The sequence below is a fragment of the Channa argus genome, unplaced genomic scaffold, assembly GCF_033026475.1.
Source record: "Channa argus isolate prfri unplaced genomic scaffold, Channa argus male v1.0 Contig065, whole genome shotgun sequence".
In the NCBI taxonomy this organism is placed as follows: domain Eukaryota; kingdom Metazoa; phylum Chordata; class Actinopteri; order Anabantiformes; family Channidae; genus Channa; species Channa argus.
Window position 1 is genome coordinate 106,911 of NW_027125284.1, and position 23,204 is coordinate 130,114.

At 42.7% G+C, this 23,204-nt stretch overlaps 16 pseudogenes; all 16 read left to right on the forward strand.

Annotated features, from left to right (window-relative positions):
- The first annotated feature begins 564 nt into the window (after positions 1 to 564).
- Positions 565 to 683, forward strand: LOC137119982 (5S ribosomal RNA; annotated as a pseudogene).
- Positions 684 to 1,540: 857 nt separating this feature from the next.
- LOC137120080 (5S ribosomal RNA) lies at positions 1,541 to 1,659 on the forward strand (annotated as a pseudogene).
- Positions 1,660 to 2,526: 867 nt separating this feature from the next.
- On the forward strand, positions 2,527 to 2,645 carry LOC137119978 (5S ribosomal RNA; annotated as a pseudogene).
- Positions 2,646 to 3,502: 857 nt separating this feature from the next.
- LOC137119946 (5S ribosomal RNA) lies at positions 3,503 to 3,621 on the forward strand (annotated as a pseudogene).
- An 867-nt stretch (positions 3,622 to 4,488) lies between these two features.
- On the forward strand, positions 4,489 to 4,607 carry LOC137119930 (5S ribosomal RNA; annotated as a pseudogene).
- An 866-nt stretch (positions 4,608 to 5,473) lies between these two features.
- On the forward strand, positions 5,474 to 5,592 carry LOC137119959 (5S ribosomal RNA; annotated as a pseudogene).
- An 867-nt stretch (positions 5,593 to 6,459) lies between these two features.
- On the forward strand, positions 6,460 to 6,578 carry LOC137119988 (5S ribosomal RNA; annotated as a pseudogene).
- Positions 6,579 to 7,444: 866 nt separating this feature from the next.
- Positions 7,445 to 7,563, forward strand: LOC137119960 (5S ribosomal RNA; annotated as a pseudogene).
- Positions 7,564 to 8,430: 867 nt separating this feature from the next.
- On the forward strand, positions 8,431 to 8,549 carry LOC137119941 (5S ribosomal RNA; annotated as a pseudogene).
- Positions 8,550 to 16,487: 7,938 nt separating this feature from the next.
- LOC137119983 (5S ribosomal RNA) lies at positions 16,488 to 16,606 on the forward strand (annotated as a pseudogene).
- Positions 16,607 to 17,463: 857 nt separating this feature from the next.
- Positions 17,464 to 17,582, forward strand: LOC137119973 (5S ribosomal RNA; annotated as a pseudogene).
- An 857-nt stretch (positions 17,583 to 18,439) lies between these two features.
- Positions 18,440 to 18,558, forward strand: LOC137120041 (5S ribosomal RNA; annotated as a pseudogene).
- An 857-nt stretch (positions 18,559 to 19,415) lies between these two features.
- Positions 19,416 to 19,534, forward strand: LOC137119931 (5S ribosomal RNA; annotated as a pseudogene).
- Positions 19,535 to 20,390: 856 nt separating this feature from the next.
- On the forward strand, positions 20,391 to 20,509 carry LOC137119998 (5S ribosomal RNA; annotated as a pseudogene).
- Positions 20,510 to 21,367: 858 nt separating this feature from the next.
- On the forward strand, positions 21,368 to 21,486 carry LOC137119966 (5S ribosomal RNA; annotated as a pseudogene).
- An 857-nt stretch (positions 21,487 to 22,343) lies between these two features.
- Positions 22,344 to 22,462, forward strand: LOC137119932 (5S ribosomal RNA; annotated as a pseudogene).
- Positions 22,463 to 23,204: the final 742 nt, after the last annotated feature.

Here is a 23,204-nt window from a genome sequence, read left to right on the forward strand (position 1 = left end):
GCTCTTTCTGGCATCAGCACCTGTTTGCTGTTCTTGGTTTCCAAACCTTATTTAGCATTTTTGAATTGTTAGGTTTTGTGCCGTGGTTTTGTTTATAAATTGTATATTTTGTAAATAGTATTAAATCTGTAGAGGTGAACAGCCATTTTCTTTTGATTGTTTTCTCTTGTTTTCACATTAGGGAGTTATGGTTAGCGACTATCTTTTGGTTTGTTTATTTCTATCAGGCTAGCTAGCAGTTTCTGTGGGAAATGGCTTATTTTGTTTATTATGTTGGCCTTGGTTCGCCCTGAGTTGTAGTGTCATGTTTTGTTTGACACTTTCTTTCGTTTAAAATAAATATCATTCTGTTGGAACATCTCGATCCTGGATTTTGGTTTGGGGATCGGAGAGGGAACATGCTAATTTATCTTTGTATGTTGCACCCTGAGCCCCTAGACAGGGGCGTAACAGACCAGTACAGTTATAATACTTTGTACTTTGCCACATTTATCTTCTTCTTAGCAAGTGTCATGCATTCTGCTTCTCCAGCGTTTTTAAGAGCTGTTGATGATGTCAAATTCAGCTTACGGCCACACCGCTCTCTAAGCGCCCGATCTCGTCCGATCTCGGCAGCCAAATAGGGCCGGGCCTGGTTAGTACTTGGTAGGAAGACCGCCTGGGAATACCAGGTACTGTAAGCTTTTTTGCTTGGGTTTACGGGCAGCACAAGCTGGTGTTACTGCCTATTTATTTATAGAAATTGTTCTATATTTTCATCAAATTTTGTTCTTTCATTGCTGTTTTGCTACTTTATTGGTTTGCCAACCATCGTGCTTCATTACTAGTAGACCATGTTACGGTCCTGGCCATATGTGTTGTTTTTATTTTCTTGTTCTTATAGGTGCCCTGCCTGATTGGCTGGATTGGGGGGCAGTACAGGAAGCTGATTGGTCCATCCCACACTTCCTGGAGTTTTAAAAGTACGGTTCCCAACAGCTAGCGAAACTCTTTCTGGCATCAGCACCTGTTTGCTGTTCTTGGTTTCCAAACCTTATTTAGCATTTTTGAATTGTTAGGTTTTGTGCCATGGTTTTGTTTATAAATTGTATATTTTGTAACTAGTATTAAATCTGTAGGGGTGAACTGCCATTTTCTTTGGACTGTTTTCACATTAGGGAGTTACGGTTAGCGACTGTCTATTGGTTTGTTTATTTCTATCAGGCTAGCTAGCACTTCCTGTGGGAAATGGCTTATTTTGTTTATTATGTTGGCCTTGGTTCGCCCTGAGTTGTAGTGTCATGTTTTGTTTGACACTTTCTTTCGTTTAAAATAAATATCATTCTGTTGGAACATCTCGATCCTTGATTTTGGTTTGGGGATCGGAGAGGGAACATGCTAATTTATCTTTGTATGTTGCACCCTGACCCCCTAGACAGGGGCGTAACAGACCAGTACAGTTATAGTACTTTGTACTTTGCCACATTTATCTTCTTCTTAGCAAGTGTCATGCATTCTGCTTCTCCAGCGTTTTTAAGAGCTGTTGATGATGTCAAATGCAGCTTACGGCCACACCGCTCTCTAAGCGCCCGATCTCGTCCGATCTCGGCAGCCAAATAGAGCTGGGCCTGGTTAGTACTTGGTAGGAAGACCGCCTGGGAATACCAGGTGCTGTAAGCTTTTTTGCTTGGGTTTACGGGCAGCACAAGCTGGTGTTACTGCCTATTTATTCATAGAAATTGTTCTATATTTTCATCAAATTTTGTTCTTTCATTGCTGTTTTGCTACTTTATTGGTTTGTCAACCATCGTGCTTCATTACTAATAGACCATGTTACGGTCCTGGCCATATGTGTTGTTTTTATTTTCTTATTCTTATAGGTGCCCTGCCTGATTGGCCGGATTGGGGGGCAGTACAGGAAGCTGATTGGTCCATCCTACACTTGCTGGAGTTTTAAAAGTACGGTTCCCAACAGCTAGCGAGGCTCTTTCTGGCATCAGCACCTGTTTGCTGTTCTTGGTTTCCAAACCTTATTTAGCATTTTTGAATTGTTAGGTTTTGTGCCGTGGTTTTGTTTATAAATTGTGTATTTTGTAAATAGTATTAAATCTGTAGGGGTGAACAGCCATTTTCTTTTGATTGTTTTCTCTTGTTTTCACATTAGGGAGTTAGGGTTAGCGACTGTCTTTTGGTTTGTTTATTTCTATCAGGCTAGCTAGCACTTTCTGTGGGAAATGGCTTATTTTGTTTATTATGTTGGCCTTGGTTCGCCCTGAGTTGTAGTGTCATGTTTTGTTTGACACTTTCTTTCGTTTAAAATAAATATCATTCTGTTGGAACATCTCGATCCTGGATTTTGGTTTGGGGATCGGAGAGGGAACATGCTAATTTATCTTTGTATGTTGCACCCTGAGCCCCTAGACAGGGGCGTAACAGACCAGTACAGTTATAATACTTTGTACTTTGCCACATTTATCTTCTCCTTAGCAAGTGTCATGCATTCTGCTTCTCCAGCGTTTTTAAGAGCTGTTGATGATGTCAAATGCAGCTTACGGCCACACCGCTCTCTAAGCGCCTGATCTCGTCCGATCTCGGCAGCCAAATAGGGCCGGGCCTGGTTAGTACTTGGTAGGAAGACCGCCTGGGAATACCAGGTGCTGTAAGCTTTTTTGCTTGGGTTTACGGGCAGCACAAGCTGGTGTTACTGCCTATTTATTCATAGAAATTGTTCTATATTTTCATCAAATTTTGTTCTTTCATTGCTGTTATGCTACTTTATTGGTTTGCCAACCATCGTGCTTCATTACTAGTAGACCATGTTACGGTCCTGGCCATATGTGTTGTTTTTATTTTCTTGTTCTTATAGGTGCCCTGCCTGATTGGCTGGATTGGGGGGCAGTACAGGAAGCTGATTGGTCCATCCCACACTTCCTGGAGTTTTAAAAGTACGGTTCCCAACAGCTAGCGAGGCTCTTTCTGGCATCAGCATTTGTTTGCTGTTCTTGGTTTCCAAACCTTATTTAGCATTTTTGAATTGTTAGGTTTTGTGCCGTGGTTTTGTTTATAAATTGTATATTTTGTAAATAGTATTAAATCTGTAGGGGTGAACTGCCATTTTCTTTGGACTGTTTTCACATTAGGGAGTTAGGGTTAGCGACTGTCTTTTGGTTTGTTTATTTCTATCAGGCTAGCTAGCACTTTCTGTGGGAAATGGCTTATTTTGTTTATTATGTTGGCCTTGGTTCGCCCTGAGTTGTAGTGTCATGTTTTGTTTGACAGTTTCTTTCGTTTAAAATAAATATCATTCTGTTGGAACATCTCGATCCTGGATTTTGGTTTGGGGATCGGAGAGGGAACATGCTAATTTATCTTTGTATGTTGCACCCTCAGCCCCTAGACAGGGGCGTAACAGACCAGTACAGTTATAGTACTTTGTACTTTGCCACATTTATCTTCTTCTTAGCAAGTGTCATGCATTCTGCTTCTCCAGCGTTTTTAAGAGCTGTTGATGATGTCAAATGCAGCTTACGGCCAAACCGCTCTCTAAGCGCCCGATCTCGTCCGATCTCGGCAGTCAAATAGGGCCGGGCCTGGTTAGTACTTGGTAGGAAGACCGCCTGGGAATACCAGGTGCTGTAAGCTTTTTTGCTTGGGTTTACGGGCAGCACAAGCTGGTGTTACTGCCTATTTATTCATAGAAATTGTTCTATATTTTCATCAAATTTTGTTCTTTCATTGCTGTTTTGCTACTTTATTGGTTTGTCAACCATCGTGCTTCATTACTAATAGACCATGTTACGGTCCTGGCCATATGTGTTGTTTTTATTTTCTTGTTCTTATAGGTTTCCTGCCTGATTGGCCGGATTGGGGGGCAGTACAGGAAGCTTATTGGTCCATCCTACACTTCCTGGAGTTTTAAAAGTACGGTTCCCAACAGCTAGCGAGGCTCTTTCTGGCATCAGCACCTGTTTGCTGTTCTTGGTTTCCAAACCTTATTTAGCATTTTTGAATTGTTAGGTTTTGTGCCATGGTTTTGTTTATAAATTGTATATTTTGTAAATAGTATTAAATCTGTAGAGGTGAACTGCCATTTTCTTTTGATTGTTTTCTCTTGTTTTCACATTAGGGAGTTAGGGTTAGCAACTATCTTTTGGTTTGTTTATTTCTATCAGGCTAGCTAGCACTTTCTGTGGGAAATGGCTTATTTTGTTTATTATGTTGGCCTTGGTTCGCCCTGAGTTGTAGTGTCATGTTTTGTTTGACACTTTCTTTCGTTTAAAATAAATATCATTCTGTTGGAACATCTCAATCCTCGATTTTGGTTTGGGGATCGGAGAGGGAACATGCAAATTTATCTTTATATGTTTCACCCTGACCCCCTAGACAGGGACGTAACAGACCAGTACAGTTATAGTACTTTGTACTTTGCCACATTTATCTTCTTCTTAGCAAGTGTCATGCATTCTGCTTCTCTAGCGTTTTTAAGAGCTGTTGATGATGTCAAATGCAGCTTACGGCCACACCGCTCTCTAAGCGCCCGATCTCGTCCGATCTCGGCAGCCAAATAGAGCCGGGCCTGGTTAGTACTTGGTAGGAAGACCGCCTGGGAATACCAGGTGCTGTAAGCTTTTTTGCTTGGGTTTACGGGCAGCAAAAGCTGGTGTTACTGCCTATTTATTCATAGAAATTGTTCTATATTTTCATCAAATTTTGTTCTTTCATTGCTGTTTTGCTACTTTATTGGTTTGTCAACCATCGTGCTTCATTACTAATAGACCATGTTACGGTCCTGGCCATATATGTTGTTTTTATTTTCTTGTTCTTATAGGTGCCCTGCCTGATTGGCTGGATTGGGGGGCAGTACAGGAAGCTGATTGGTCCATCCTACACTTGCTGGAGTTTTAAAAGTACGGTTCCCAACAGCTAGCGAGGGTCTTTCTGGCATCAGCACCTGTTTGCTGTTCTTGGTTTCCAAACCTTATTTAGCATTTTTTAATTGTTAGGTTTTGTGCCGTGGTTTTGTTTATAAATTGTGTAATTTGTAAATAGTATTAAATCTGTAGGGGTGAACAGCCATTTTCTTTTGATTGTTTTCTCTTGTTTTCACATTAGGGAGTTAGGGTTAGCGACTGTCTTTTGGTTTGTTTATTTCTATCAGGCTAGCTAGCACTTTCTGTGGGAAATGCTTATTTTGTTTATTATGTTGGCCTTGGTTCGCCCTGAGTTGTAGTGTCATGTTTTGTTTGACACTTTCTTTCGTTTAAAATAAATATCATTCTGTTGGAACATCTCGATCCTGGATTTTGGTTTGGGGATCGGAGAGGGAAAATGCAAATTTATCTTTGTATGTTGCACCCTGAGCCCCTAGACAGGGGCGTAACAGATCAGTACAGTTATAGTACTTTGTACTTTGCCACATTTATCTTCTTCTTAGCAAGTGTCATGCATTCTGCTTCTCCAGCGTTTTTAAGAGCTGTTGATGATGTCAAATGCAGCTTACGGCCACACCGCTCTCTAAGCGCCCGATCTCGTCCGATCTCGGCAGCCAAATAGGGCCGGGCCTGGTTAGTACTTGGTAGGAAGACCGCCTGGGAATACCAGGTGCTGTAAGCTTTTTTGCTTGGGTTTACGGGCAGCACAAGCTGGTGTTACTGCCTATTTATTCATAGAAATTGTTCTATATTTTCATCAAATTTTGTTCTTTCATTGCTGTTTTGCTACTTTATTGGTTTGTCAACCATCGTGCTTCATTACTAATAGACCATGTTACGGTCCTGGCCATATGTGTTGTTTTTATTTTCTTGTTCTTATAAGTGCCCTGCCTGATTGGCCGGATTGGGGGGCAGTACAGGAAGCTTATTGGTCCATCCTACACTTGCTGGAGTTTTAAAAGTACGGTTCCCAACAGCTAGCGAGGCTCTTTCTGGCATCAGCACCTGTTTGCTGTTCTTGGTTTCCAAACCTTATTTAGCATTTTTGAATTGTTAGGTTTTGTGCTGTGGTTTTGTTTATAAATTGTGTATTTTGTAAATAGTATTAAATCTGTAGGGGTGAACAGCCATTTTCTTTTGATTGTTTTCTCTTGTTTTCACATTAGGGAGTTAGGGTTAGCGACTATCTTTTGGTTTGTTTATTTCTATCAGGCTAGCTAGCACTTTCTGTGGGAAATGGCTTATTTTGTTTATTATGTTGGCCTTGGTTCGCCCTGAGTTGTAGTGTCATGTTTTGTTTGACACTTTCTTTCGTTTAAAATAAATATCATTCTGTTGGAACATCTCAATCCTCGATTTTGGTTTGGGGATCGGAGAGGGAACATGCAAATTTATCTTTATATGTTTCACCCTGACCCCCTAGACAGGGACGTAACAGACCAGTACAGTTATAGTACTTTGTACTTTGCCACATTTATCTTCTTCTTAGCAAGTGTCATGCATTCTGCTTCTCTAGCGTTTTTAAGAGCTGTTGATGATGTCAAATGCAGCTTACGGCCACACCGCTCTCTAAGCGCCCGATCTCGTCCGATCTCGGCAGCCAAATAGAGCCGGGCCTGGTTAGTACTTGGTAGGAAGACCGCCTGGGATTACCAGGTGCTGTAAGCTTTTTTGCTTGGGTTTACGGGCAGCAAAAGCTGGTGTTACTGCCTATTTATTCATAGAAATTGTTCTATATTTTCATCAAATTTTGTTCTTTCATTGCTGTTTTGCTACTTTATTGGTTTGTCAACCATCGTGCTTCATTACTAATAGACCATGTTACGGTCCTGGCCATATGTGTTGTTTTTATTTTCTTGTTCTTATAGGTGCCCTGCCTGATTGGCTGGATTGGGGGGCAGTACAGGAAGCTGATTGGTCCATCCTACACTTGCTGGAGTTTTAAAAGTACGGTTCCCAACAGCTAGCGAGGTTCTTTCTGGCATCAGCACCTGTTTGCTGTTCTTGGTTTCCAAACCTTATTTAGCATTTTTTAATTGTTAGGTTTTGTGCCGTGGTTTTGTTTATAAATTGTGTAATTTGTAAATAGTATTAAATCTGTAGGGGTGAACAGCCATTTTCTTTTGATTGTTTTCTCTTGTTTTTACATTAGGGAGTTAGGGTTAGCGACTGTCTTTTGGTTTGTTTATTTCTATCAGGCTAGCTAGCACTTTCTGTGGGAAATGCTTATTTTGTTTATTATGTTGGCCTTGGTTCGCCCTGAGTTGTAGTGTCATGTTTTGTTTGACACTTTCTTTCGTTTAAAATAAATATCATTCTGTTGGAACATCTCGATCCTGGATTTTGGTTTGGGGATCGGAGAGGGAAAATGCAAATTTATCTTTGTATGTTGCACCCTGAGCCCCTAGACAGGGGCGTAACAGATCAGTACAGTTATAGTACTTTGTACTTTGCCACATTTATCTTCTTCTTAGCAAGTGTCATGCATTCTGCTTCTCCAGCGTTTTTAAGAGCTGTTGATGATGTCAAATGCAGCTTACGGCCACACCGCTCTCTAAGCGCCCGATCTCGTCCGATCTCGGCAGCCAAATAGGGCCGGGCCTGGTTAGTACTTGGTAGGAAGACCGCCTGGGAATACCAGGTGCTGTAAGCTTTTTTGCTTGGGTTTACGGGCAGCACAAGCTGGTGTTACTGCCTATTTATTCATAGAAATTGTTCTATATTTTCATCAAATTTTGTTCTTTCATTGCTGTTTTGCTACTTTATTGGTTTGTCAACCATCGTGCTTCATTACTAATAGACCATGTTACGGTCCTGGCCATATGTGTTGTTTTTATTTTCTTGTTCTTATAAGTGCCCTGCCTGATTGGCCGGATTGGGGGGCAGTACAGGAAGCTTATTGGTCCATCCTACACTTGCTGGAGTTTTAAAAGTACGGTTCCCAACAGCTAGCGAGGCTCTTTCTGGCATCAGCACCTGTTTGCTGTTCTTGGTTTCCAAACCTTATTTAGCATTTTTGAATTGTTAGGTTTTGTGCTGTGGTTTTGTTTATAAATTGTGTATTTTGTAAATAGTATTAAATCTGTAGGGGTGAACAGCCATTTTGTTTTGATTGTTTTCTCTTGTTTTCACATTAGGGAGTTAGGGTTAGCGACTATCTTTTGGTTTGTTTATTTCTATCAGGCTAGCTAGCACTTTCTGTGGGAAATGGCTTATTTTGTTTATTATGTTGGCCTTGGTTCGCCCTGAGTTGTAGTGTCATGTTTTGTTTGACACTTTCTTTCGTTTAAAATAAATATCATTCTGTTGGAACATCTCGATCCTGGATTTTGGTTTGGGGATCGGAGAGGGAACATGCTAATTTATCTTTGTATGTTGCACCCTGAGCCCCTAGACAGGGGCGTAACAGACCAGTACAGTTATAATACTTTGTACTTTGCCACATTTATCTTCTTCTTAGCAAGTGTCATGCATTCTGCTTCTCCAGCGTTTTTAAGAGCTGTTGATGATGTCAAATTCAGCTTACGGCCACACCGCTCTCTAAGCGCCCGATCTCGTCCGATCTCGGCAGCCAAATAGGGCTGGGCCTGGTTAGTACTTGGTAGGAAGACCGCCTGGGAATACCAGGTGCTGTAAGCTTTTTTGCTTGGGTTTACGGGCAGCACAAGCTGGTGTTACTGCCTATTTATTCATAGAAATTGTTCTATATTTTCATCAAATTTTGTTCTTTCATTGCTGTTTTGCTACTTTATTGGTTTGCCAACCATCGTGCTTCATTACTAGTAGACCATGTTACGGTCCTGGCCATATGTGTTGTTTTTATTTTCTTGTTCTTATAGGTGCCCTGCCTGATTGGCTGGATTGGGGGGCAGTACAGGAAGCTGATTGGTCCATCCCACACTTCCTGGAGTTTTAAAAGTACGGTTCCCAACAGCTAGCGAGGCTCTTTCTGGCATCAGCACCTGTTTGCTGTTCTTGGTTTCCAAACCTTATTTAGCATTTTTGAATTGTTAGGTTTTGTGCCGTGGTTTTGTTTATAAATTGTATATTTTGTAAATAGTATTAAATCTGTAGGGGTGAACTGCCATTTTCTTTGGACTGTTTTCACATTAGGGAGTTAGGGTTAGCGACTGTCTTTTGGTTTGTTTATTTCTATCAGGCTAGCTAGCACTTTCTGTGGGAAATGGCTTATTTTGTTTATTATGTTGGCCTTGGTTCGCCCTGAGTTGTAGTGTCATGTTTTGTTTGACACTTTCTTTCGTTTAAAATAAATATAATTCTGTTGGAACATCTCGATCCTGGATTTTGGTTTGGGGATCGGAGAGGGAACATGCTAATTTATCTTTGTATGTTGCACCCTGAGCCCCTAGACAGGGGCGTAACAGACCAGTACAGTTATAATACTTTGTACTTTGCCACATTTATCTTCTTCTTAGCAAGTGTCATGCATTCTGCTTCTCCAGCGTTTTTAAGAGCTGTTGATGATGTCAAATGCAGCTTACGGCCAAACCGCTCTCTAAGCGCCCGATTGGTTGGTGAAGGAGGTGTGGTTTTGCTGAGAGATTGTGCTGCAGTGATTGAACTGTGTGCAAGCTGGCACTCATTCGGAGTGCTTTTTCATGTTTTGTTTTCCTCTCTTGCCTATCTAAATAGTGGATTTTGGGTTTCTTTGTGCCTTAATGTCCCCCCGGCGGACTTGGTCTGGTCGGGGGCGCCTTTCTTTTTTTTTGGTTTTTTTTTGGTTTTTAAGTGCTGCGAAGAACAGTGCTTGCAGTCTAGCGTGTGCCTTTCTGAATGGAAGGCGACGCGGAGAGGGGAGCACGAATGGCTGAGGTAACGCGCGGAGCTGTGGCGGCCAAAGTAAGAGATGGCGAAGAGAGGAGAAAGTGGCCAGAGCAAGCGAGAGGTGATCTGGTGAACGGAGCACAAGGAGGAGAAATCCGGGAATCAACAGGTGGACAGCTCTTGGGCCGTCCAGTATCAGAGAATGAAATGGTGACGACGATGGGAGGACGTGTGGTAGTAACCGGAAGACTGCTGGAGAGAGGAGCCGAAGTGGAGCATCGCTCTCGAGGCGCAATGCGAAGAGAAGGGAGGGAACAGACAGAGCTGGACACTGGCTCCGGCATGAGAAGTCCAGTATATGAGAGGGCTCTCACTGTTATGGCGGAAGTCCTGGGAGAGGAGAAACTCAAGACCATGGAGTTGTTAAGGGCACTCAAGGATATATGTGGAGGAATACACGCGCTACGGGAAACAGGGCAGAATAAGTTTGAAATAACAGTGAAGAGTGCAGCTGGCAAAAAGAGGCTTTTGGATGGGTTCAAGGTGGGGAGGGCGGTTGTCATGGTTAAGTCCCTGGCAACGGATGAGCTGGTGGTCTCTTTTCTTAATTTGCCGGCTTATATCAAGGACGAGGAGATTCTGGAAAAACTGGACGTGTGGGGGGTGAGAGCAATCTCTGCGATAAAAAGAAGAATGTGGCCAGGGACTGATGTGGCGGATGGCACGAGGTATGTCAAAGTTAAATTTACTGAGACTGTGCAATCCTTGCCGTATTCCACAAAGTTCTTGACTGCTACTGGCCCTGAATATTTCAGAGTCATACACAATAACCAGGTGAAAGTTTGTAGATTGTGTTTGCAGCAAGGCCACATAGTAAGAGACTGCCCGGACTTTGTGTGTGTTAAATGTGACAAAAAAGGCCATTATGCAAGAGAGTGTACTAGAATGGTGCCAAGATGTGTACTGTGCCACAACCTGGTGGATGAGTGTGAGTGTCAGGTTGAATGCAGTGGGGAAAGGGATGGGGAGAGGGAGGAGGATGGGGAGAGGAAGGAGGGGGGGGAGGAATGCAGGGCCCATACCTCGTACAGTGAGGATCGGGGGGGCGAGATGGAGGAAGAGCAAGACCTGGAAATAGGGAGTGAGGTGGGAACTATGGCGGGGCCAAGAGAAGAGATAATTAAGGAAACACAGCTTTCTGATGTTTTGGCTCAAGAGGAAGTATGGACAGGAAACAGTGCTGTGCTAGGGTCCAGTATGGATGCAGTGGTGCATGAGTTGAGGGAAGACACGGTGGGGCACCTTGATGAGGCTCGGCGGGACATGCTGGTCGGCTTTTCGCCAGGGCTCTTCTCCTGTAATGACTTAGCTCCCACCCCGAGTGGATACATTGAGACTGATGTTAGCACAGCCCCTCAGATAGGGGATAGGGACTCTGATTCGGACATGGATTTTCGGTGTGTGAAGCATATCAGGAAAAGGTCGCAGCAGGATAAGCTGGGAGGGCCTGGGAGAGGGAACAGAGCAAAGGAGAAGAAATATGTTAGAAAGTGAGTTTTTTTTTTCCCCCTTTAACATGTTATTGCACTCTCAAAATTTACAAGGGATGAAAAACCTTGATAGAATACGAGGGATGTGTGAAGATATGAGATGTGACATTTTATGTGTTCAGGAGTGTAGATGGTCCTTATCTATGATTGAAAATATTAAATCCTTCTGGAAGGGAGACTTGTTTTTCTCGCTTTCCTTGAACAACTCAGCTGGTGTAGCAATGTTTATAAAGCCAGGAATCTTCCAAAATATAACAGAAATATTTCAAGATGAGGATGGTCGACTGTTGGTAGTAGAGGTTGTGTATTGTGGTGCAACTTATAGAATCATAAACTTATATGGGCCGAATAATGGGCCTGAAAGAAGAGTTTTCTTCGAGCATTGCAAAAGGTGGACGGATCATCGCTCGGTGGTCATAGGGGATTGGAATGTGGTGCTGGCCAGAATGGATGTTGGGCCCGATAATAAATTTAAAGATGACACTAGTAGGTCGGCTGTATTTCAGTGGATACAGGAGTTTGACTTAATAGATGTGTGGAGAGTGTTGAACCCGGGCGCCCGTGCATACTCACGTAGACAAGTGGTGTTGGGCAGGCTGAAACAATCCCGGATTGACCTGTGTTTAGTAGCTTCGGGCTTAGTTAGGGGCTTAAGAGAGTGTGTGTATAGTTTTTGTGCCTGGAGTGATCATGCCACCTTGAAGGTGTCTCTGGCAGATGACAGCATGCGGAGGAATGGGGGATTATGGTGTCTGAATGTGGCCCTCCTGGAAGATAAACTCTGTAGGGATAAACTGCGGTCACTCCTCTCTGCCCTGTGTGATGAGAGTGAGTTCGCTGTTGACCTTATCGAATGGTGGGAGCGTGCCAAAGTGAAAATTAGGGGGAAATGTATAGTGCTGGGCAGAGAGAAAAGGCTGAGAGACAGAAAGGAGGAACTGGAGCTGGCTGAGGTGGGGAGTGACCGTCCTTTAAATGTTTACTTGGAGCTGAGAGAATGGCTGAGGGAATTGGATAGGAGGAAATGCAGGGGTGCAATGATCCGCAGTAGGGCACAGCACATGCTGAAAGGGGAGCGCTGTACAGCATTTTTTCTTGGGTTAGAGAAGAGGAGGCAGGCAAGAACATATATCTCAGGAATAGCAGATGCAGAAGGGAAGGTACAATCTGATATAGTGGACATTCTACACTCTGTGCAAGAGTTTTATACTACACTCTTTAGTAAACAAAATGGGTCACAAGGGAATATGGGTACAGTTTTGGGGAAAATCAGCCGCACTATCAGCCATGATGATGCAGCTTTCTGTGATGGTGAAATCCATATGGCTGACGTAAGGGCTGCAATTACGGCCTTAAATAAGTCCAAAAGCCCAGGCTCAGATGGACTCTCAGCCGAATTCTATCAGTTATTCGGTGACCTCCTGGCCCCGATCCTCTGCAGGCTCTTCACAGCCATGCAGAGAGAGAACAGATGCGCAGAGACCTTTCTAAGGGGGGTGATTACTCTGGTATATAAAAACAAAGGAGTTAGAACAGACCTAGCGAACTACAGGCCAATCAGCCTGCTCAATACAGACTACAAAATCCTGGCAAAAGTGCTGGGGTTCAGACTTCGTGGGGTGATCGGGTCGATAATTGGACCGACCCAGACCTATAGCATTCCGGGGAGGGACATCGCGGACTGCATCTTGTCAACAAGGTTCTCTTTTGACAACCTGATGACAACGGGTGGTGTGTATGTGGGAGTGGATCTAGAGAAAGCTTTTGACAGAGTGAGACATGATTTCCTCTTCGGATGTCTTGAGGTGTTTGGGTTTGGGACAACTTTTAGAGGATGGGTGGAACTGCTGTATAGCCGGGCTACTAGTGTCGTCAAGTGTAACGGGTTCTTTACAGATCCCTTTCCTCTGGAAAGGTCAGTAAGGCAAGGCTGCCCCCTGTCAGCAATGCTCTATGCCATTGTAGCAGAGCCACTAGCACAATCAATTATCACCGATACCTTAATAACAGGAATCACATCTCCCAAGGGAAGTGAGTTTAAAATAGCTCAGTATGCTGATGACATTAGTATAATGGTCCGTGACAAGGACAGCTTAAGACGGGTGCTACAGCATTTAGAGGCATATGAGCAAGCCGCAGGGGCACGTATCAACAAGTCCAAATCTGTCATGATCGCAGGGCCGGGTGTGGATTTGGGAGACATCGAATGGGGTGTCCGGAGAGGAGACGCACAGATAAAGGTGCTGGGGATCTACATTAGTGCCCAGCAGGAGAATAGCACTAGGAAAACCTGGGAAGAGCTAATTGCATGGTGCAAGGCCACGCTGGGGCTGTGGAAGATGAGGGCCCTGGGATTAAAGGGCAAAGTGACAATTGTGAATGCGGTCATAGTTCCTAAGCTGGTCTACGCTATGCAGGTGTGCCATGTGCCGAGTGATGTTCTCGTCCGCTTGAGCGATGCAATAAGAGACTTCTTGTGGAAAGGTAGGGCAATGGTGATAGCTCACAAAACACTGGTCGGGCCATACTCAAGGGGTGGCCTCCAGCTGTGTGATTTGAAGACCAAGGTAGTGTCCTTAAGGATCAAATTATTCTGTAAATTGCTTTGTGACAAGACAGAAAGTATTTGGAAAGATTATTTGTACGGGGATGTGGTGAAAAGAGGGCGGTGTGGGATCTACAATCTGTGCAGCGTCTCGCTAGCCTGGCCCATTGTGGAGACCTGCCCGCTCTTCCAGGAGGCCGCAGAGGCATGGAGTACAATCTTGCCCCGCCTAGAGTGCGTGCTTACCTCAAAGTGGGATGTGTGGAACCAGCCCATTTTTGGGAATCCTAGACTTGGTGGGCGAGTGGGTTGCTTCATGGGCAGAGGGATATTAGCGGAGACATTGCACCAAGTAAGGGATCTGCTCAATCAGGAAGAGGCTGTGGACCCCGACGTTGTGTTTTGTAAGGTCAAAGCAAAGGGGTATAATATCAATAGGGGGAAAATTAAGAGCTTTTGTGACAGGATTTGGCAATGCATGCCACAGAATTGGAAGGAGCGATTGCAGGAGACAAAGAGTGTACAGGTGGGGGACGGCAGAGTTGAATTCTCTCTTATGTGTGACATAAAACATAGGAAATTTGTAGAGCTGCTGCCAAAATTCTGGTATATGCTGCTTCGTGATGCAATTTTCAAACAGCCCATGGCCCACTTAAGCTGGGTGCGAATTTTTCCCACACGCCCTGTATCTGACATCTGGGTTACGTTGCATCAGAAGTGGCTACCCCCTGCAGTACTGAATTCCAATTACCTTCTGCGCCATAGGAGGGTGCTCGTCTCTGTCGTCCTACACCAGATTAGCAAAGAGAAGTACGAACGAACGTGTGCAGCCTGTAAAAGGGAGGAAGAGGATTTTGACCATTTCATGTTGTATTGCACTGTGACACAGTGGTTTAGAGAATGGGTGAAGAGCTTACTGAATCGGAAATGTAGAGCATCGATACTTCCGGGGGAAGCATGGGATTGGGTGTGGTGCTTTGGGGTGCAGAAAGGACAAACAACAGCAAATACGGAGTTGATTAACTTCTTGCTGAGTGTAGCAAGGCATGTTCTGTACATTTCCAGGAACTATGCTCTTTTTGGGAACAAAATAATAAGTAGAGTGGTATTCTTTCAGAGCTTAGTGACAAACTACGTGAAGATTCTCTTTTCGGCTGACCAAGAGGGTTTTATCAAGAGGTTCGGGGGACATAATGACTTGTGTGGTTTGGATAGCAGAGGAGGCTTAACTATTGATTTTGGTTGAACTGAAAGGAATTCTTGTCAGGGGCAACAACATCGGCTGTTTTCTGTCCTTTTTGTGCACTCGAGCTTGCACTCATACTTGAGCGTTTCAGGTATTCATGTTGGTTGTTGAGCAATATTCTGATTTACTGGAAAAAAAAGGAAAAGAATGATGTGGGGGGGAAACGGGAATATGAGTGTGTATGTATGTATGTATGTGTATGTGTTTGTATATTATGTATGTGTATGTGTGTGTATATTATGTATGTGTATGTGTATGTATGTATATATGATTATGTAGATAGATAAATATAGGGGGATATTCATACCCACACATTGTAGACAAGCAATATATCTATTGATATATATATTTTACAATAGGGAAATAGGTCTTGCTTTAAGTTGTTTAATTTAGTTGAAAGTCCTATGGATGTAATGTTTTGTTTACGTGTCTCTGTGTATACTTAATTTTTTTTGTGTAAAGTGTATTTTTGATAATAAAAAGATAAAAAAAAAAAAAAGCGCCCGATCTCGTCTGATCTCGGCAGCCAAATAGAGCCGGGCCTGGTTAGTACTTGGTAGGAAGACCGCCTGGGAATACCAGGTGCTGTAAGCTTTTTTGCTTGGGTTTACGGGCAGCACAAGCTGGTGTTACTGCCTATTTATTCATAGAAATTGTTCTATATTTTCATCAAATTTTGTTCTTTCATTGCTGTTTTGCTACTTTATTGGTTTGTCAACCATCGTGCTTCATTACTAGTAGACCATGTTACGGTCCTGGCCATATGTGTTGTTTTTATTTTGTTGTTCTTATAGGTGCCCTGCCTGATTGGCCGGATTGGGGGGCAGTACAGGAAGCTGATTGGTCCATCCTACACTTCCTGGAGTTTTAAAAGTACGGTTCCCAACAGCTAGCGAGGCTCTTTCTGGCATCAGCACCTGTTTGCTGTTCTTGGTTTCCAAACCTTATTTAGCATTTTTGAATTGTTTGGTTTTGTGCCGTGGTTTTGTTTTTAAATTGTATATTTTGTAAATAGTATTAAATCTATAGGGGTGAACTACCATTTTCTTTGGACTGTTTTCACATTTGGGAGTTAGGGTTAGCGACTGTCTTTTGGTTTGTTTATTTCTATCAGGCTAGCTAGCACTTTCTGTGGGAAATGGCTTATTTTGTTTATTATGTTGGCCTTGGTTCGCCCTGAGTTGTAGTGTCATGTTTTGTTTGACACTTTCTTTCGTTTAAAATAAATATCATTCTGTTGGAACATCTCGATCCTGGATTATGGTTTGGAGACCGGAGAGGGAACATCCTAATTTATCTTTGTATGTTGCACCCTGACCCCCTAGACAGGGGCGTAACAGACCAGTACAGTTATAGTACTTTGTACTTTGCCACATTTATCTTCTTCTTAGCAAGTGTTGTGCATTCTGCTTCTCTATCGTTTTTAGGAGCTGTTGATGATGTCAAAAGCAGCTTACGGCCACACCACTCTCTAAGCTCCCGATCTCGTCCGATCTCGGCAGCCAAATAGAGCCGGGCCTGGTTAGTACTTGGTAGGAAGACCGCCTGGGAATACCAGGTGCTGTAAGCTTTTTTGCTTGGGTTTACGGGCAGCACAAGCTGGTGTTACTGCCTATTTATTCATAGAAATTGTTCTATATTTTTATCAAATTTTGTTCTTTCATTGCTGTTTTGCTACTTTATTGGTTTGCCAACCATCGTGCTTCATTACTAGTAGACCATGTTACGGTCCTGGCCATATGTGTTGTTTTTATTTTCTTGTTCTTATAGGTGCCCTGCCTGATTGGCCGGATTGGGGGGCAGTACAGGAAGCTGATTGGTCCATCCTACACTTCCTGGAGTTTTAAAAGTACGGTTCCCAACAGCTAGCGAGGCTCTTTCTGGCATCAGCACCTGTTTGCTGTTCTTGGTTTCCAAACCTTATTTAGCATTTTTGAATTGTTTGGTTTTGTGCCGTGGTTTTGTTTTTAAATTGTATATTTTGTAAATAGTATTAAATCTATAGGGGTGAACTACCATTTTCTTTGGACTGTTTTCACATTTGGGAGTTAGGGTTAGCGACTGTCTTTTGGTTTGTTTATTTCTATCAGGCTAGCTAGCACTTTCTGTGGGAAATGGCTTATTTTGTTTATTATGTTGGCCTTGGTTCGCCCTGAGTTGTAGTGTCATGTTTTGTTTGACACTTTCTTTCGTTTAAAATAAATATCATTCTGTTGGAACATCTCGATCCTGGATTATGGTTTGGAGACCGGAGAGGGAACATCCTAATTTATCTTTGTATGTTGCACCCTGACCCCCTAGACAGGGGCGTAACAGACCAGTACAGTTATAGTACTTTGTACTTTGCCACATTTATCTTCTTCTTAGCAAGTGTTGTGCATTCTGCTTCTCTATCGTTTTTAGGAGCTGTTGATGATGTCAAAAGCAGCTTACGGCCACACCACTCTCTAAGCTCCCGATCTCGTCCGATCTTGGCAGCCAAATAGAGCCGGGCCTGGTTAGTACTTGGTAGGAAGACCGCCTGGGAATACCAGGTGCTGTAAGCTTTTTTGCTTGGGTTTACGGGCAGCACAAGCTGGTGTTACTGCCTATTTATTCATAGAAATTGTTCTATATTTTCATCAAATTTTGTTCTTTCATTGCTGTTTTGCTACTTTATTGGTTTGCCAACCATCGTGCTTCATTACTAGTAGACCATGTTACGGTCCTGGCCATATGTGTTGTTTTTATTTTGTTGTTCTTATAGGTGCCCTGCCTGATTGGCCGGATTGGGGGGAAGTATAGGAAGCTGATTGGTCCATCCTTCACTTCCTGGAGTTTTAAAAGTACGGTTCCCAACAGCTAGCGAGGCTCTTTCTTGCATCAGCACCTGTTTGCTGTTCTTGGTTTCCAAACCTTATTTAGCATTTTTGAATTGTTAGGTTTTGTGCCGTGGTTTTGTTTATAAATTGTATATTTTGTAAATAGTATTAAATCTGTAGGGGTGAACTGCCATTTTCTTTGGACTGTTTTCACATTAGGGAGTTAGGGTTAGCGACTGTCTTTTGGTTTGTTTATTTCTATCAGGCTAGCTAACACTTTCTGTGGGAAATGGCTTATTTTGTTTATTATGTTGGCCTTGGTTCGCCCTGAGTTGTAGTGTCATGTTTTGTTTGACACTTTCTTTCGTTTAAAATAAATATCATTCTGTTGGAACATCTCGATCCTGGATTTTGGTTTGGGGATCGGAGAGGGAACATGCTAATTTATCTTTGTATGTTGCACCCTGACCCCCTAGACAGGGGCGTAACAGACCAGTACAGTTATAGTACTTTGTACTTTGCCACATTTATCTTCTTCTTAGCAAGTGTCATGCATTCTGCTTCTCCAGCGTTTTTAAGAGCTGTTGATGATGTCAAATGCAGCTTACGGCCACACTGCTCTCTAAGCGCCCGATCCCGTCCGATCTCAGCAGCCAAATAGGGCCGGGCCTTGTTAGTACTTGGTAGGAAGACCGCCTGGGAATACCACGTGCTGTAAGCTTCTTTGCTTGGGTTTACGGGCAGCACAAGCTGGTGTTACTGCCTATTTATTCATAGAAATTGTTCTATATTTTCATCAAATTTTGTTCTTTCATTGCTGTTTTGCTACTTTATTGGTTTGCCAACCATCGTGCTTCATTACTAGTAGACCATGTTACAGTCCTGGCCATATGTGTTGTTTTTATTTTCTTGTTCTTATAGGTGCCCTGCCTGATTGGCCGGATTGGGGGGCAGTACAGGAAGCTGATTGGTCCATCCTACACTTCCTGGAGTTTTAAAAGTACGGTTCCCAACAGCTAGCGAGGCTCTTTCTGGCATCAGCACCTGTTTGCTGTTCTTGGTTTCCAAACCTTATTTAGCATTTTTGAATTGTTAGGTTTTGTGCTGTGGTTTTGTTTATAAATTGTATATTTTGTAAATAGTATTAAATCTGTAGGGGTGTACTGCCATTTTCTTTGGAGTGTTTTCACATTAGGGAGTTAGGGTTAGCGACTATCTTTTGGTTTGTTTATTTCTATCAGGCTAGCTAACACTTTCTGTGGGAAATGGCTTATTTTGTTTATTATGTTGGCCTTGGTTCGCCCTGAGTTGTAGTGTCATGTTTTGTTTGACACTTTCTTTCGTTTAAAATAAATATCATTCTGTTGGAACATCTCAATCCTGGATTTTGGTTTGAGGATCGGAGAGGGAACATGCAAATTTATCTTTGTATGTTTCACCCTGACCCCCTAGACAGGGGCGTAACAGACCAGTACAGTTATAGTACTTTGTACTTTGCCACATTTATCTTCTTCTTAGCAAGTGTCATGCATTCTGCTTCTCTAGCGTTTTTAAGAGCTGTTGATGATGTCAAATGCAGCTTACGGCCACACCGCTCTCTAAGCGCCCGATCTCGTCCGATCTCGGCAGCCAAATAGAGCCGGGCCTGGTTAGTACTTGGTAGGAAGACCGCCTGGGAATACCAGGTGCTGTAAGCTTTTTTGCTTGGGTTTACGGGCAGCACAAGCTGGTGTTACTGCCTATTTATTCATAGAAATTGTTCTATATTTTCATCAAATTTTGTTCTTTCATTGCTGTTTTGCTACTTTATTGGTTTGCCAACCATTGTGCTTCATTACTAGTAGACCATGTTACGGTCCTGGCCATATGTGTTGTTTTTATTTTCTTGTTCTTATAGGTGCCCTGCCTGATTGGCCGGATTGGGGGGCAGTACAGGAAGCTGATTGGTCCATCCTACACTTCCTGGAGTTTTAAAAGTACGGTTCCCAACAGCAAGCGAGGCTCTTTCTGGCATCAGCACCTGTTTGCTGTTCTTGGTTTCCAAACCTTATTTAGCATTTTTGAATTGTTAGGTTTTGTGCCGTGGTTTTGTTATAAATTGTATATTTTGTAAATAGTATTAAATCTGTAGGGGTGAACTGCCATTTTCTTTGGACCGTTTTCACATTAGGGAGTTAGGGTTAGCGACTGTCTTTTGGTTTGTTTATTTCTATCAGGCTAGCTAGCACTTTCTGTGGGAAATGGCTTATTTTGTTTATTATGTTGGCCTTGGTTCGCCCTGAGTTGTAGTGTCATGTTTTGTTTGACACTTTCTTTCGTTTAAAATAAATATCATTCTGTTGGAACATCTCGATCCTGGATTTTGGTTTGGGGATCGGAGAGGGAACATGCTAATTTATCTTTGTATGTTGCACCCTGACCCCCTAGACAGGGGCGTAACAGACCAGTACAGTTATAGTACTTTGTACTTTGCCACATTTATCTTCTTCTTAGCAAGTGTCATGCATTCTGCTTCTCTAGCGTTTTTAAGAGCTGTTGATGATGTCAAATGCAGCTTACGGCCACACAGCTCTCTAAGCGCCCGATCTCGTCCGATCTCGGCAGCCAAATAGAGCCGGGCCTGGTTAGTACTTGGTAGGAAGACCGCCTGGGAATACCAGGTGCTGTAAGCTTTTTTGCTTGGGTTTACGGGCAGCACAAGCTGGTGTTACTGCCTATTTATTCATAGAAATTGTTCCATATTTTCATCAAATTTTGTTCTTTCATTGCTGTTTTGCTACTTTATTGGTTTGTCAACCATCGTGCTTCATTACTAGTAGACCATGTTACGGTCCTGGCCATATGTGTTGTTTTTATTTTCTTGTTCTTATAGGTGCCGTGCCTGATTGGCCGGATTGGGGGGCAGTACAGGAAGCTGATTGGTCCATCCTACACTTCCTGGAGTTTTAAAAGTACGGTTCCAAACAGCTAGCGAGGCTCTTTCTGGCATCAGCACCTGTTTGCTGTTCTTGGTTTCCAAACCTTATTTAGCATTTTTGAATTGTTAGGTTTTGTGCCGTGGTTTTGTTTATAAATTGTATATTTTGTAAATAGTATTAAATCTGTAGGGGTGAACTGCCATTTTCTTTGGACTGTTTTCACATTAGGGAGTTAGGGTTAGCGACTGTCTTTTGGTTTGTTTATTTCTATCAGGCTAGCTAGCACTTTCTGTGGGAAATGGCTTATTTTGTTTATTATGTTGGCCTTGGTTCGCCCTGAGTTGTAGTGTCATGTTTTGTTTGACACTTTCTTTCGTTTAAAATAAATATCATTCTGTTGGAACATCTCAATCCTGGATTTTGGTTTGAGGATCGGAAAAGGAAACATGCAAATTTATCTTTGCATGTTTCACCCTGACCCCCTAGACTGGGGCGTAACAGACCAGTACAGTTATAGTACTTTGTACTTTGCCACATTTATCTTCTTCTTAGCAAGTGTCATGCATTCTGCTTCTCTAGCGTTTTTAAGAGCTGTTGATGATGTCAAATACAGCTTACGGCCACACCGCTCTCTAAGCGCCTGATCTCGTCCGATCTCGGCAGCCAAATAGAGCCGGGCCTGGTTAGTACTTGGTAGGAAGACCGCCTGGGAATACCAGGTGCTGTAAGCTTTTTTGCTTGGGTTTACGGGCAGCACAAGCTGGTGTTACTGCCTATTTATTCATAGAAATTGTTCTATATTTTCATCAAATTTTGTTCTTTCATTGCTGTTTTGCTACTTTATTGGTTTGCCAACCATCATGCTTCATTACTAGTAGACCATGTTACGGTCCTGGCCATATGTGTTGTTTTTATTTTCTTATTCTTATAGGTGCCCTGCCTGATTGGCCGGATTGAGGGGCAGTACTAGAAGCTTATTGGTCCATCCTACACTTCCTGGAGTTTTAAAAGTACGGTTCCCAACAGCTAGCGAGGCTCTTTCTGGCATCAGCACTTGTTTGCTGTTCTTGGTTTCCAAACCTTATTTAGCATTTTTGAATTGTTAGGTTTTGTGCCGTGGTTTTGTTATAAATTGTATATTTTGTAAATAGTATTAAATCTGTAGGGGTGAACTGCCATTTTCTTTGGACCGTTTTCACATTAGGGAGTTAGGGTTAGCGACTGTCTTTTGGTTTGTTTATTTCTATCAGGCTAGCTAGCACTTTCTGTGGGAAATGGCTTATTTTGTTTATTATGTTGGCCTTGGTTCGCCCTGAGTTGTAGTGTCATGTTTTGTTTGACACTTTCTTTCGTTTAAAATAAATATCATTCTGTTGGAACATCTCAATCCTGGATTTTGGTTTGAGGATCGGAAAAGGAAACATGCAAATTTATCTTTGTATGTTTCACCCTGACCCCCTAGACTGGGGCGTAACAGACCAGTACAGTTATAGTACTTTGTACTTTGCCACATTTATCTTCTTCTTAGCAAGTGTCATGCATTCTGCTTCTCTAGCGTTTTTAAGAGCTGTTGATGATGTCAAATGCAGCTTACGGCCACACCGCTCTCTAAGCGCCCGATCTCGTCCGATCTCGGCAGCCAAATAGAGCCGGGCCTGGTTAGTACTTGGTAGGAAGACCGCCTGGGAATACCAGGTGCTGTAAGCTTTTTTGCTTGGGTTTACGGGCAGCACAAGCTGGTGTTACTGCCTATTTATTCATAGAAATTGTTCTATATTTTCATCAAATTTTGTTCTTTCATTGCTGTTTTGCTACTTTATTGGTTTGCCAACCATCATGCTTCATTACTAGTAGACCATGTTACGGTCCTGGCCATATGTGTTGTTTTTATTTTCTTATTCTTATAGGTGCCCTGCCTGATTGGCCGGATTGAGGGGCAGTACTAGAAGCTTATTGGTCCATCCTACACTTCCTGGAGTTTTAAAAGTACGGTTCCCAACAGCTAGCGAGGCTCTTTCTGGCATCAGCACTTGTTTGCTGTTCTTGGTTTCCAAACCTTATTTAGCATTTTTGAATTGTTAGGTTTTGTGCCGTGGTTTTGTTATAAATTGTATATTTTGTAAATAGTATTAAATCTGTAGGGGTGAACTGCCATTTTCTTTGGACCGTTTTCACATTAGGGAGTTAGGGTTAGCGACTGTCTTTTGGTTTGTTTATTTCTATCAGGCTAGCTAGCACTTTCTGTGGGAAATGGCTTATTTTGTTTATTATGTTGGCCTTGGTTCGCCCTGAGTTGTAGTGTCATGTTTTGTTTGACACTTTCTTTCGTTTAAAATAAATATCATTCTGTTGGAACATCTCAATCCTGGATTTTGGTTTGAGGATCGGAAAAGGAAACATGCAAATTTATCTTTGTATGTTTCACCCTGACCCCCTAGACTGGGGCGTA